General features: G+C 37.6%; 12 non-coding genes across 12 annotated transcripts; all 12 read right to left on the minus strand.

Annotated features, from left to right (window-relative positions):
• Nucleotides 1-99: 99 nt before the first annotated feature.
• TRNAC-GCA (transfer RNA cysteine (anticodon GCA)) lies at nt 100-171 on the minus strand. The gene has a single exon. It is a non-coding gene; the product is annotated as a tRNA-Cys (tRNA).
• Nucleotides 172-1,183: 1,012 nt separating this feature from the next.
• Nucleotides 1,184-1,255, minus strand: TRNAC-GCA (transfer RNA cysteine (anticodon GCA)). The gene has a single exon. It is a non-coding gene; the product is annotated as a tRNA-Cys (tRNA).
• Nucleotides 1,256-2,266: 1,011 nt separating this feature from the next.
• On the minus strand, nt 2,267-2,338 carry TRNAC-GCA (transfer RNA cysteine (anticodon GCA)). The gene has a single exon. It is a non-coding gene; the product is annotated as a tRNA-Cys (tRNA).
• Nucleotides 2,339-3,350: 1,012 nt separating this feature from the next.
• Nucleotides 3,351-3,422, minus strand: TRNAC-GCA (transfer RNA cysteine (anticodon GCA)). Its single transcript has one exon. It is a non-coding gene; the product is annotated as a tRNA-Cys (tRNA).
• Nucleotides 3,423-4,433: 1,011 nt separating this feature from the next.
• Nucleotides 4,434-4,505, minus strand: TRNAC-GCA (transfer RNA cysteine (anticodon GCA)). The gene has a single exon. It is a non-coding gene; the product is annotated as a tRNA-Cys (tRNA).
• A 295-nt stretch (nt 4,506-4,800) lies between these two features.
• Nucleotides 4,801-4,873, minus strand: TRNAC-GCA (transfer RNA cysteine (anticodon GCA)). The gene has a single exon. It is a non-coding gene; the product is annotated as a tRNA-Cys (tRNA).
• Nucleotides 4,874-5,878: 1,005 nt separating this feature from the next.
• On the minus strand, nt 5,879-5,950 carry TRNAC-GCA (transfer RNA cysteine (anticodon GCA)). The gene has a single exon. It is a non-coding gene; the product is annotated as a tRNA-Cys (tRNA).
• A 1,011-nt stretch (nt 5,951-6,961) lies between these two features.
• On the minus strand, nt 6,962-7,033 carry TRNAC-GCA (transfer RNA cysteine (anticodon GCA)). Its single transcript has one exon. It is a non-coding gene; the product is annotated as a tRNA-Cys (tRNA).
• Nucleotides 7,034-8,045: 1,012 nt separating this feature from the next.
• Nucleotides 8,046-8,117, minus strand: TRNAC-GCA (transfer RNA cysteine (anticodon GCA)). The gene has a single exon. It is a non-coding gene; the product is annotated as a tRNA-Cys (tRNA).
• Nucleotides 8,118-9,129: 1,012 nt separating this feature from the next.
• Nucleotides 9,130-9,201, minus strand: TRNAC-GCA (transfer RNA cysteine (anticodon GCA)). The gene has a single exon. It is a non-coding gene; the product is annotated as a tRNA-Cys (tRNA).
• Nucleotides 9,202-10,212: 1,011 nt separating this feature from the next.
• Nucleotides 10,213-10,284, minus strand: TRNAC-GCA (transfer RNA cysteine (anticodon GCA)). The gene has a single exon. It is a non-coding gene; the product is annotated as a tRNA-Cys (tRNA).
• A 1,012-nt stretch (nt 10,285-11,296) lies between these two features.
• Nucleotides 11,297-11,368, minus strand: TRNAC-GCA (transfer RNA cysteine (anticodon GCA)). The gene has a single exon. It is a non-coding gene; the product is annotated as a tRNA-Cys (tRNA).
• Between the last annotated feature and the right edge of the window lie 917 nt (nt 11,369-12,285).

Here is a 12,285-nt window from a genome sequence, read left to right on the forward strand (position 1 = left end):
TAAAGTGCAAAATCCAAGGGAACTCTGACTCTGTCAAAGATGATCCAAAAGGAATTGATGAAAAGTCCCAACTACAAACAACAGAATCAAAATAGTCTGAGGGGACACCCGGATTTGAACCAGGGACCTCTTGATCTGCAGTCAAATGCTCTACCACTGAGCTATATCCCCAGCTTTTCAGTAAAATCAGAATGACATAATATCAGTACATCATGAAAGAGTGAGAGGATCATGCTAAGTTGTGCCGGAAAGTTCAGGCTTGAAACTGTGGAACAGGAGAAGTAGTAGTTAATATTATTTATTAAAGTAAAACTGGATCATTTAAAAGACGGATTAATTTGTTTCATTGCTATTTTATTTGAATAGGCAGTGGTACATAAGACCAATGCCTCTACATACAATGATTGTTTTGAAACATTCTTAAAGGGGAAGAGGTTTTTACGAGACACATTATCATTTGATGATTGGTTACCACAATCACCGAGATGGTGGTAAAGTATGATTGTTTTTTGGCCAAATTACGGAGGAAAAACATTTCTACATACCACTACAATTCGGTATTTGGAAGGAACACCCAAACACCCCTTTCAAGTACCTTCGATTTAATACATCAAAAAAAGGCACTTTGTGCTTGCAACTGGCCTGATTCTTCAGACCAGCCTTCTTGCAACTGCAACGAGGGTTTGAACATCTTGCACGTAGGCAGAGCTTTCAAGGAGAAATTAAATAGTTCCTACGTTGCACAAAAATGAAGTGCTTCAAACAAGCACATACTTTTAATGCACAGGGAAAAGCTGGAATATATGTAAGACTGAGGACACAGGTGAAATGAGAAATAGACTGACTGCATCGCTGCACAGTATTCTAAGCCATTTCTTTAGTGCGATTCAAGAGAGCACCAAACAGTATAACAAATTTGTCAATTTGTTTCATAGTCCATTCCCTTTCTTTAGTGCTGTAAAAGGAAGAGCCAAATTCCAAAATAGATTAATGATCTTTCAGATATTTCCCAAAGGGAATACCAAGCCGAGTGTTAAAACTCCATTTACTCACAGGTTTTGAGCAGCAAACTATGTAATGCTATTAAAGTGCAAAATCCAAGGGAACACTGACTCTGTCAAAGATGATCCAAAAGGAATTGATGAAAAGTCCCAACTACAAACAACAGAATCAAAATAGTCTGGGGGGACACCCGGATTTGAACCAGGGACCTCTTGATCTGCAGTCAAATGCTCTACCACTGAGCTATATTCCCAGCTTTTCAGTAAAATCAGAATGACATAATATCAGTACATCATGAAAGAGTGAGAGGATCATGCTAAGTTGTGCCGGAAAGTACAGGCTTGAAACTGTGGAACAGGAGAAGAAGTAGCTAATATTATTTATTAAAGGAAATCTGTATCATTTAAAAAACGGATTAATTTGTTTCATTGCTATTTTATTTGAATGGGCAGTGGTACATAGGACCAATGCCTCTACATACAATGATTGTTTTGAAACATTCTTAAAGGGGAAGAGGTTTTTACGTGACACATTATCATTTGATGATTGGTTATCACAATCACCGAGATGGTGGTGAAGTATGATTGTTTTTTGGCCAAATTACGATGGAAAAATATTTCTACATACCACTACAATTTGGTATTTGGAAGGAACACCCAAACACCCCTTTCAAGTACCTTCGATTTAATACATCAAAAAAAGCCACTTTGTGCTTGCAACTGGCCTGATTCTTCAGACCAGCCTTCTTGCAACTGCAACGAGGGTTTGTACATCTTGCACGTAGGCAGAGCTTTCAAGGAGAAATTAAATAGTTCCTAAGTTGCACAAAAATGAAGTGCTTCAAACAAACACATACTTTGTATGGACAGAGAAGAGATGGAATATATGTAAGACTGAGGACACAGGTGTAATGAGAAATAGATTGATTGCATAGCTGCCCAGTATTCTAAGCCATTTCTTTAGTGCGATTCAAGAGAGCACCAAACAGTATAACAAATTTGTCAATTGGTTTCATAGTCCATTCCCTTTGTTTAGAGCGGTGAAAGGTAGAGCCGAATTCCAAAATAGATCAATGATGTTTCAGAAATTTCCCATAGGGAATACCAAGCCCAGTGTAAAAAATGCAGTTACTCACAAGTTTTAATCAGCAACACTGTAATGTTATTAAAGTGTAACATCCAAGGGAACACTGACTATGTCAAAGATGATCCAAATGGGATTCATGAAAATTCCCAACTACAAACAGCAGATTCAAAATAGTATGAGGGGACACCCGGATTTGAACCAGGGACCTCTTGATCTGCAGTCAAATGCTCTACCACTGAGCTATATCCCCAGCTGTCATCCAATATCAGAATGACAATATATCAGTACATCATGAAAGAGTGAGAGGATCATGCTAAGTTGTGCCGGAAAGTACAACCTTGAAACTGTGGAACTGTAGAAGTAGTTCTTAATATTATTTATTAAAGGAAAAATGGATCATTAAAAAAAATATATGTATTTGTTTGATTGGTATTTTATTTGAATAGGCAGTGGTACATAGGACCAATGCCTGCACTTAAAATGTTTGTTTTGAAACATTCTCAAAGGGGAAGAGGTTTTTACGGGATACCTTATTGTTTCATGTTTGGTTACCACAATCACTCAGATGGTGATGAAGTATGATTGTTTTGGGTCACATTACGGTGGAAAAACATTTCTACATACCACTACAATTCGGTATTTGGAAGGTACACCCAAACACCCCTTTCACGGACCTTCGATTTAAAACATCAGAAAAAGCCACTTTGTGCTTGCAAATGGCCTGATTCTTCAGGTCAGCCTTCTTGCAACTGCAACAATGGTTCGTACATCTTGCACGTAGGCAGAGCATTTAAGGAGAAATTAAATAGTTCCTACGTTGCACAAAAATGAAGTGCTTCAAACAAGCACATACTTTGGACGCACGGGGAAAAGGTGGAATATATGTAAGACTGAGGACACAGGTGAAATGAGAAATAGACTGACTGCATCGCTGCACAGTATTCTAAGCCATTTCTTTAGTGCGATTCAAGAACGCATCAAACAGTATAACAAATTTGTCAATTTATTTCATAGTCCATTCCCTTTCTCTTGTGCTGTAAAAGGAAGAGCCAAATTCCAAAATAGATCAATGATCTTTCAGAAAGTTCCCAAATGGAACACCAAGCCGAGTGTTAAAACTGCATTTACTCACAGGTTTTGAGCAGCAAACTCTGTAATGATATTAAAGTGCAATATCCAAGGGAACACTGACTCTGTCAAAGATGATCCAAAAGGAATTGATGAAAAGTCCCAACTACAAACAACAGAATCAAAATAGTCTGAGGGGACACCCGGATTTGAACCAGGGACCTCTTGATCTGCAGTCAAATGCTCTACCACTGAGCTATATCCCCAGCTTTTCAGTAAAATCAGAATGACATAATATCAGTACATCATGAAAGAGTGAGCGGATCATGCTAAGTTGTGCCGGAAAGTACAGGCTTGAAACTGTGGAACAGGAGAAGTAGTCCTTAATATTATTTATTAAAGTAAAACTGGATCATTTAAAAAACAGATTAATTTGTTTCATTGCTATTTTATTTGAATAGGCAGTGGTACATAAGACCAATGCCTCTACATACAATGATTGTTTTGAAACATTCCTAAAGGGGAAGAGGTTTTTACGTGACACATTATCATTTGATGATTGGTTACCACAATCACCGAGATAGTGGTGAAGTATGATTGTTTTTTGGCCAAATTACGGAGGAAAAACATTTCTACATACCACTACAATTCGGTATTTGGAAGGAACACCCAAACACCCCTTTCAAGTACCTTCGATTTAATACATCAAAAAAAGCCACTTTGTGCTTGCAACTGGCCTGATTCTTCAGACCAGCCTTCTTACAACTGCAACGAGGGTTTGTACATCTTGCACGTAGGCAGAGCTTTCAAGGAGAAATTAAATAGTTCCTAAGTTGCACAAAAATGAAGTGCTTCAAACAAACACATACTTTGTATGGACAGAGAAGAGATGGAATATATGTAAGACTGAGGACACAGGTGTAATGAGAAATAGATTGATTGCATAGCTGCCCAGTATTCTAAGCCATTTCTTTAGTGTGATTCAAGAGAGCACCAAACAGTATAACAAATTTGTCAATTGGTTTCATAGTCCATTCCCTTTGTTTAGAGCTGTGAAAGGTAGAGCCGAATTCCAAAATAGATCAATGATGTTTCAGAAATTTCCCATAGGGAATACCAAGCCCAGTGTAAAAAATGCAGTTACTCACAAGTTTTAATCAGCAACACTGTAATGGTATTAAAGTGTAACATCCAAGGGAACACTGACTCTGTCAAAGATGATCCAAATGGGATTCATGAAAATTCCCAACTACAAACAACAGATTCAAAATAGTAGGAGGGGACACCCGGATTTGAACCAGGGACCTTTTGATCTGCAGTCAAATGCTCTACCACTGAGCTATATCCCCAGCTGTCAGCCAAGATCAGAATGACAATATATCAGTACATCATGAAAGAGTGAGAGGATCATGCTAAGTTGTGCCGGAAAGTACAACCTTGAAACTGTGGAACTGTAGAAGTAGTTATTAATATTATTTATTAAAGGAAAAATGGATCATTAAAAAAAATATATGTATTTGTTTGATTGGTATTTTATTTGAATAGGCAGTGAAACATAGGACCAATGCCTGCACTTAAAATGTTTGTTTTGGAAAGGAATTGATGAAAAGTCCCAACTACAAACAACAGAATCAAAATAGTCTGAGGGGACACACGGATTTGAACCAGGGAATCTCTTGATCTGCGGTCAAATGCTCTACCACTGAGCTATATCCCCAGCTTTTCAGTAAAATCAGAATGACATAATATCAGTACATCATGAAAGAGTGAGAGGATCATGCTAAGTTGTGCCGGAAAGTACAGGCTGAGGAACAGGAGAAGTAGTAGTTAATATTATTTATTAAAGGAAATCTGTATCATTTAAAAAACGGATTAATTTGATTCATTGCTATTTTATTTGAATAGGCAGTGGTACATAGGACCAATGCCTCTACATACAATGATTGTTTTGAAACATTCTTAAAGGGGAAGAGGTTTTTACGTGACACATTATCATTTGATGATTGGTTACCACAATCACCGAGATGGTGGTGAAGTATGATTGTTTTTTGGCCAAATTACGATGGAAAAACATTTCTACATACCACTACAATTCGGTATTTGGAAGGAACACCCAAACACCCCTTTCAAGTACCTTCGATTTAATACATCAAAAAAAGCCACTTTGTGCTTGCAACTGGCCTGATTCTTCAGACCAGCCTTCTTGCAACTGCAACGAGGGTTTGTACATCTTGCACGTAGGCAGAGCTTTCAAGGAGAAATTAAATAGTTCCTAAGTTGCACAAAAATGAAAAGCTTCAAACAAACACATACTTTGTATGGACAGAGAAGAGATGGAATATATGTAAGACTGAGGACACAGGTGTAATGAGAAATAGATTGATTGCATAGCTGCCCAGTATTCTAAGCCATTTCTTTAGTGCGATTCAAGAGAGCACCAAACAGTATAACAAATTTGTCAATTTGTTTCATAGTCCATTCCCTTTCTTTAGTGCTGTAAAAGGAAGAGCCAAATTCCAAAATAGATCAATGATCTTTCAGATATTTCCCAAAGGGAATACCAAGCCGAGTGTTAAAACTCCATTTACTCACAGGTTTTGAGCAGCAAACTATGTAATGCTATTAAAGTGCAAAATCCAAGGGAACACTGACTCTGTCAAAGATGATCCAAAAGGAATTGATGAAAAGTCCCAACTACAAACAACAGAATCAAAATAGTCTGAGGGGACACCCGGATTTGAACCAGGGACCTCTTGATCTGCAGTCAAATGCTCTACCACTGAGCTATATCCCCAGCTTTTCAGTAAAATCAGAATGACATAATATCAGTACATCATGAAAGAGTGAGAGGATCATGCTAAGTTGTGCCGGAAAGTACAGGCTTGAAACTGTGGAACAGGAGAAGTAGTAGTTAATATTATTTATTAAAGTAAAACTGGATCATTTAAAAGACGGATTAATTTGTTTCATTGCTATTTTATTTGAATAGGCAGTGGTACATAAGACCAATGCCTCTACATACAATGATTGTTTTGAAACATTCTTAAAGGGGAAGAGGTTTTTACGTGACACATTATCATTTGATGATTGGTTACCACAATCACCGAGATGGTGGTGAAGTATGATTGTTTTTTGGCCAAATTACGGAGGAAAAACATTTCTACATACCACTACAATTCGGTATTTGGAAGGAACACCCAAACACCCCTTTCAAGTACCTTCGATTTAATACATCAAAAAAGCCACTTTGTGCTTGCAACTGGCTTGATTCTTCAGACCAGCCTTCTTGCAACTGCAACGAGGGTTTGAACATCTTGCACGTAGGCAGAGCTTTCAAGGAGAAATTAAATAGTTCCTACGTTGCACAAAAATGAAGTGCTTCAAACAAGCACATACTTTTAATGCACAGGGAAAAGCTGGAATATATGTAAAACTGAGGACACAGGTGAAATGAGAAATAGACTGACTGCATCGCTGCACAGTATTCTAAGCCATTTCTTTAGTGCGATTCAAGAGAGCACCAAACAGTATAACAAATTTGTCAATTTGTTTCATAGTCCATTCCTTTTCTTTAGTGCTGTAAAAGGAAGAGCCAAATTCCAAAATAGATCAATGATCTTTCAGAAATTTCCCAAAGGGAATACCAAGCCGAGTGTTAAAACTCCATTTACTCACAGATTTTGAGCAGCAAACTATGTAATGCTTTTAAAGTGCAATATCTAAGAGAACACTGACTCTGTCAAAGATGATCCAAAAGGAATTGATGAAAAGTCCCAACTACAAACAACAGAATCAAAATAGTCTGAGGGGACACACGGATTTGAACCAGGGACCTCTTGATCTGCAGTCAAATGCTCTACCACTGAGCTACATCCCCAGCTTTTCAGTAAAATCTGAATGACATAATATCAGTACATCATGAAAGAGTGAGAGGATCATGCTAAATTGTGCCGGAAAGTACAGGCTTGAAACTGTGGAACAGGAGAAGTAGTCCTTAATATTATTTATTAAAGTAAAACTGGCTCATTTAAAAAACAGATTAATTTGTTTCATTGCTATTTTATTTGAATAGGCAGTGGTACATAAGACCAATGCCTCTACATACAATGATTGTTTTGAAACATTCTTAAAGGGGAAGAGGTTTTTACGTGACACATTATCATTTGATGATTGGTTACCACAATCACCGAGATGGTGGTGAAGTATGATTGTTTTTTGGCCAAATTATGGAGGAAAAACATTTCTACATACCACTACAATTCGGTATTTGGAAGGAACACCCAAACACCCCTTTCAAGTACCTTCGATTTAATACATCAAAAAAAGCCACTTTGTGCTTGCAACTGGCCTGATTCTTCAGACCAGCCTTGTTGCAACTGCAACAAGGGTTTGAACATCTTGCACGTAGGCAGAGCTTTCAAGGAGAAATTAAATAGTTCCTACGTTGCACAAAAATGAAGTGCTTGAAACAAGCACATACTTTTAATGCACAGGGAAAAGGTGGAATATATGTAAGACTGAGGACATAGGTGAAATGAGAAATAGACTGACTGCATCGCTGCACAGTATTCTAAGCCATTTCTTTAGTGCGATTCAAGAGAGCACCAAACAGTATAACAAATTTGTCAATTTGTTTCATAGTCCATTCCCTTTCTTTAGTGCTGTAAAAGGAAGAGCCAAATTCCAAAATAGATCAATGATCTTTCAGAAATTTCCCAAAGGGAATACCAAGCCGAGTGTTAAAACTCCATTTACTCACAGGTTTTGAGCAGCAAACTATGTAATGCTATTAAAGTGCAAAATCCAAGGGAACTCTGACTCTGTCAAAGATGATCCAAAAGGAATTGATGAAAAGTCCCAACTACAAACAACAGAATCAAAATAGTCTGAGGGGACACCCGGATTTGAACCAGGGACCTCTTGATCTGCAGTCAAATGCTCTACCACTGAGCTATATCCCCAGCTTTTCAGTAAAATCAGAATGACATAATATCAGTACATCATGAAAGAGTGAGAGGATCATGCTAAGTTGTGCCGGAAAGTTCAGGCTTGAAACTGTGGAACAGGAGAAGTAGTAGTTAATATTATTTATTAAAGTAAAACTGGATCATTTAAAAGACGGATTAATTTGTTTCATTGCTATTTTATTTGAATAGGCAGTGGTACATAAGACCAATGCCTCTACATACAATGATTGTTTTGAAACATTCTTAAAGGGGAAGAGGTTTTTACGAGACACATTATCATTTGATGATTGGTTACCACAATCACCGAGATGGTGGTAAAGTATGATTGTTTTTTGGCCAAATTACGGAGGAAAAACATTTCTACATACCACTACAATTCGGTATTTGGAAGGAACACCCAAACACCCCTTTCAAGTACCTTCGATTTAATACATCAAAAAAAGGCACTTTGTGCTTGCAACTGGCCTGATTCTTCAGACCAGCCTTCTTGCAACTGCAACGAGGGTTTGAACATCTTGCACGTAGGCAGAGCTTTCAAGGAGAAATTAAATAGTTCCTACGTTGCACAAAAATGAAGTGCTTCAAACAAGCACATACTTTTAATGCACAGGGAAAAGCTGGAATATATGTAAGACTGAGGACACAGGTGAAATGAGAAATAGACTGACTGCATCGCTGCACAGTATTCTAAGCCATTTCTTTAGTGCGATTCAAGAGAGCACCAAACAGTATAACAAATTTGTCAATTTGTTTCATAGTCCATTCCCTTTCTTTAGTGCTGTAAAAGGAAGAGCCAAATTCCAAAATAGATTAATGATCTTTCAGATATTTCCCAAAGGGAATACCAAGCCGAGTGTTAAAACTCCATTTACTCACAGGTTTTGAGCAGCAAACTATGTAATGCTATTAAAGTGCAAAATCCAAGGGAACACTGACTCTGTCAAAGATGATCCAAAAGGAATTGATGAAAAGTCCCAACTACAAACAACAGAATCAAAATAGTCTGGGGGGACACCCGGATTTGAACCAGGGACCTCTTGATCTGCAGTCAAATGCTCTACCACTGAGCTATATTCCCAGCTTTTCAGTAAAATCAGAATGACATAATATCAGTACATCATGAAAGAGTGAGAGGATCATGCTAAGTTGTGCCGGAAAGTACAGGCTTGAAACTGTGGAACAGGAGAAGAAGTAGCTAATATTATTTATTAAAGGAAATCTGTATCATTTAAAAAACGGATTAATTTGTTTCATTGCTATTTTATTTGAATGGGCAGTGGTACATAGGACCAATGCCTCTACATACAATGATTGTTTTGAAACATTCTTAAAGGGGAAGAGGTTTTTACGTGACACATTATCATTTGATGATTGGTTATCACAATCACCGAGATGGTGGTGAAGTATGATTGTTTTTTGGCCAAATTACGATGGAAAAATATTTCTACATACCACTACAATTTGGTATTTGGAAGGAACACCCAAACACCCCTTTCAAGTACCTTCGATTTAATACATCAAAAAAAGCCACTTTGTGCTTGCAACTGGCCTGATTCTTCAGACCAGCCTTCTTGCAACTGCAACGAGGGTTTGTACATCTTGCACGTAGGCAGAGCTTTCAAGGAGAAATTAAATAGTTCCTAAGTTGCACAAAAATGAAGTGCTTCAAACAAACACATACTTTGTATGGACAGAGAAGAGATGGAATATATGTAAGACTGAGGACACAGGTGTAATGAGAAATAGATTGATTGCATAGCTGCCCAGTATTCTAAGCCATTTCTTTAGTGCGATTCAAGAGAGCACCAAACAGTATAACAAATTTGTCAATTGGTTTCATAGTCCATTCCCTTTGTTTAGAGCGGTGAAAGGTAGAGCCGAATTCCAAAATAGATCAATGATGTTTCAGAAATTTCCCATAGGGAATACCAAGCCCAGTATAAAAAATGCAGTTACTCACAAGTTTTAATCAGCAACACTGTAATGTTATTAAAGTGTAACATCCAAGGGAACACTGACTATGTCAAAGATGATCCAAATGGGATTCATGAAAATTCCCAACTACAAACAGCAGATTCAAAATAGTATGAGGGGACACCCGGATTTGAACCAGGGACCTCTTGATCTGCAGTCAAATGCTCTACCACTGAGCTATATCCCCAGCTGTCATCCAATATCAGAATGACAATATATCAGTACATCATGAAAGAGTGAGAGGATCATGCTAAGTTGTGCCGGAAAGTACAACCTTGAAACTGTGGAACTGTAGAAGTAGTTCTTAATATTATTTATTAAAGGAAAAATGGATCATTAAAAAAAATATATGTATTTGTTTGATTGGTATTTTATTTGAATAGGCAGTGGTACATAGGACCAATGCCTGCACTTAAAATGTTTGTTTTGAAACATTCTCAAAGGGGAAGAGGTTTTTACGGGATACCTTATTGTTTCATGTTTGGTTACCACAATCACTCAGATGGTGATGAAGTATGATTGTTTTGGGTCACATTACGGTGGAAAAACATTTCTACATACCACTACAATTCGGTATTTGGAAGGTACACCCAAACACCCCTTTCACGGACCTTCGATTTAAAACATCAGAAAAAGCCACTTTGTGCTTGCAAATGGCCTGATTCTTCAGGTCAGCCTTCTTGCAACTGCAACAATGGTTCGTACATCTTGCACGTAGGCAGAGCATTTAAGGAGAAATTAAATAGTTCCTACGTTGCACAAAAATGAAGTGCTTCAAACAAGCACATACTTTGGACGCACGGGGAAAAGGTGGAATATATGTAAGACTGAGGACACAGGTGAAATGAGAAATAGACTGACTGCATCGCTGCACAGTATTCTAAGCCATTTCTTTAGTGCGATTCAAGAACGCATCAAACAGTATAACAAATTTGTCAATTTATTTCATAGTCCATTCCCTTTCTCTTGTGCTGTAAAAGGAAGAGCCAAATTCCAAAATAGATCAATGATCTTTCAGAAAGTTCCCAAATGGAACACCAAGCCGAGTGTTAAAACTGCATTTACTCACAGGTTTTGAGCAGCAAACTCTGTAATGATATTAAAGTGCAATATCCAAGGGAACACTGACTCTGTCAAAGATGATCCAAAAGGAATTGATGAAAAGTCCCAACTACAAACAACAGAATCAAAATAGTCTGAGGGGACACCCGGATTTGAACCAGGGACCTCTTGATCTGCAGTCAAATGCTCTACCACTGAGCTATATCCCCAGCTTTTCAGTAAAATCAGAATGACATAATATCAGTACATCATGAAAGAGTGAGCGGATCATGCTAAGTTGTGCCGGAAAGTACAGGCTTGAAACTGTGGAACAGGAGAAGTAGTCCTTAATATTATTTATTAAAGTAAAACTGGATCATTTAAAAAACAGATTAATTTGTTTCATTGCTATTTTATTTGAATAGGCAGTGGTACATAAGACCAATGCCTCTACATACAATGATTGTTTTGAAACATTCCTAAAGGGGAAGAGGTTTTTACGTGACACATTATCATTTGATGATTGGTTACCACAATCACCGAGATAGTGGTGAAGTATGATTGTTTTTTGGCCAAATTACGGAGGAAAAACATTTCTACATACCACTACAATTCGGTATTTGGAAGGAACACCCAAACACCCCTTTCAAGTACCTTCGATTTAATACATCAAAAAAAGCCACTTTGTGCTTGCAACTGGCCTGATTCTTCAGACCAGCCTTCTTACAACTGCAACGAGGGTTTGTACATCTTGCACGTAGGCAGAGCTTTCAAGGAGAAATTAAATAGTTCCTAAGTTGCACAAAAATGAAGTGCTTCAAACAAACACATACTTTGTATGGACAGAGAAGAGATGGAATATATGTAAGACTGAGGACACAGGTGTAATGAGAAATAGATTGATTGCATAGCTGCCCAGTATTCTAAGCCATTTCTTTAGTGTGATTCAAGAGAGCACCAAACAGTATAACAAATTTGTCAATTGGTTTCATAGTCCATTCCCTTTGTTTAGAGCTGTGAAAGGTAGAGCCGAATTCCAAAATAGATCAATGATGTTTCAGAAATTTCCCATAGGGAATACCAAGCCCAGTGTAAAAAATGCAGTTACTCACAAGTTTTAATCAGCAACACTGTAATGGTATTAAAG

The sequence above is a fragment of the Lissotriton vulgaris genome, chromosome 1_1, assembly GCF_964263255.1.
Source record: "Lissotriton vulgaris chromosome 1_1, aLisVul1.2, whole genome shotgun sequence".
In the NCBI taxonomy this organism is placed as follows: domain Eukaryota; kingdom Metazoa; phylum Chordata; class Amphibia; order Caudata; family Salamandridae; genus Lissotriton; species Lissotriton vulgaris.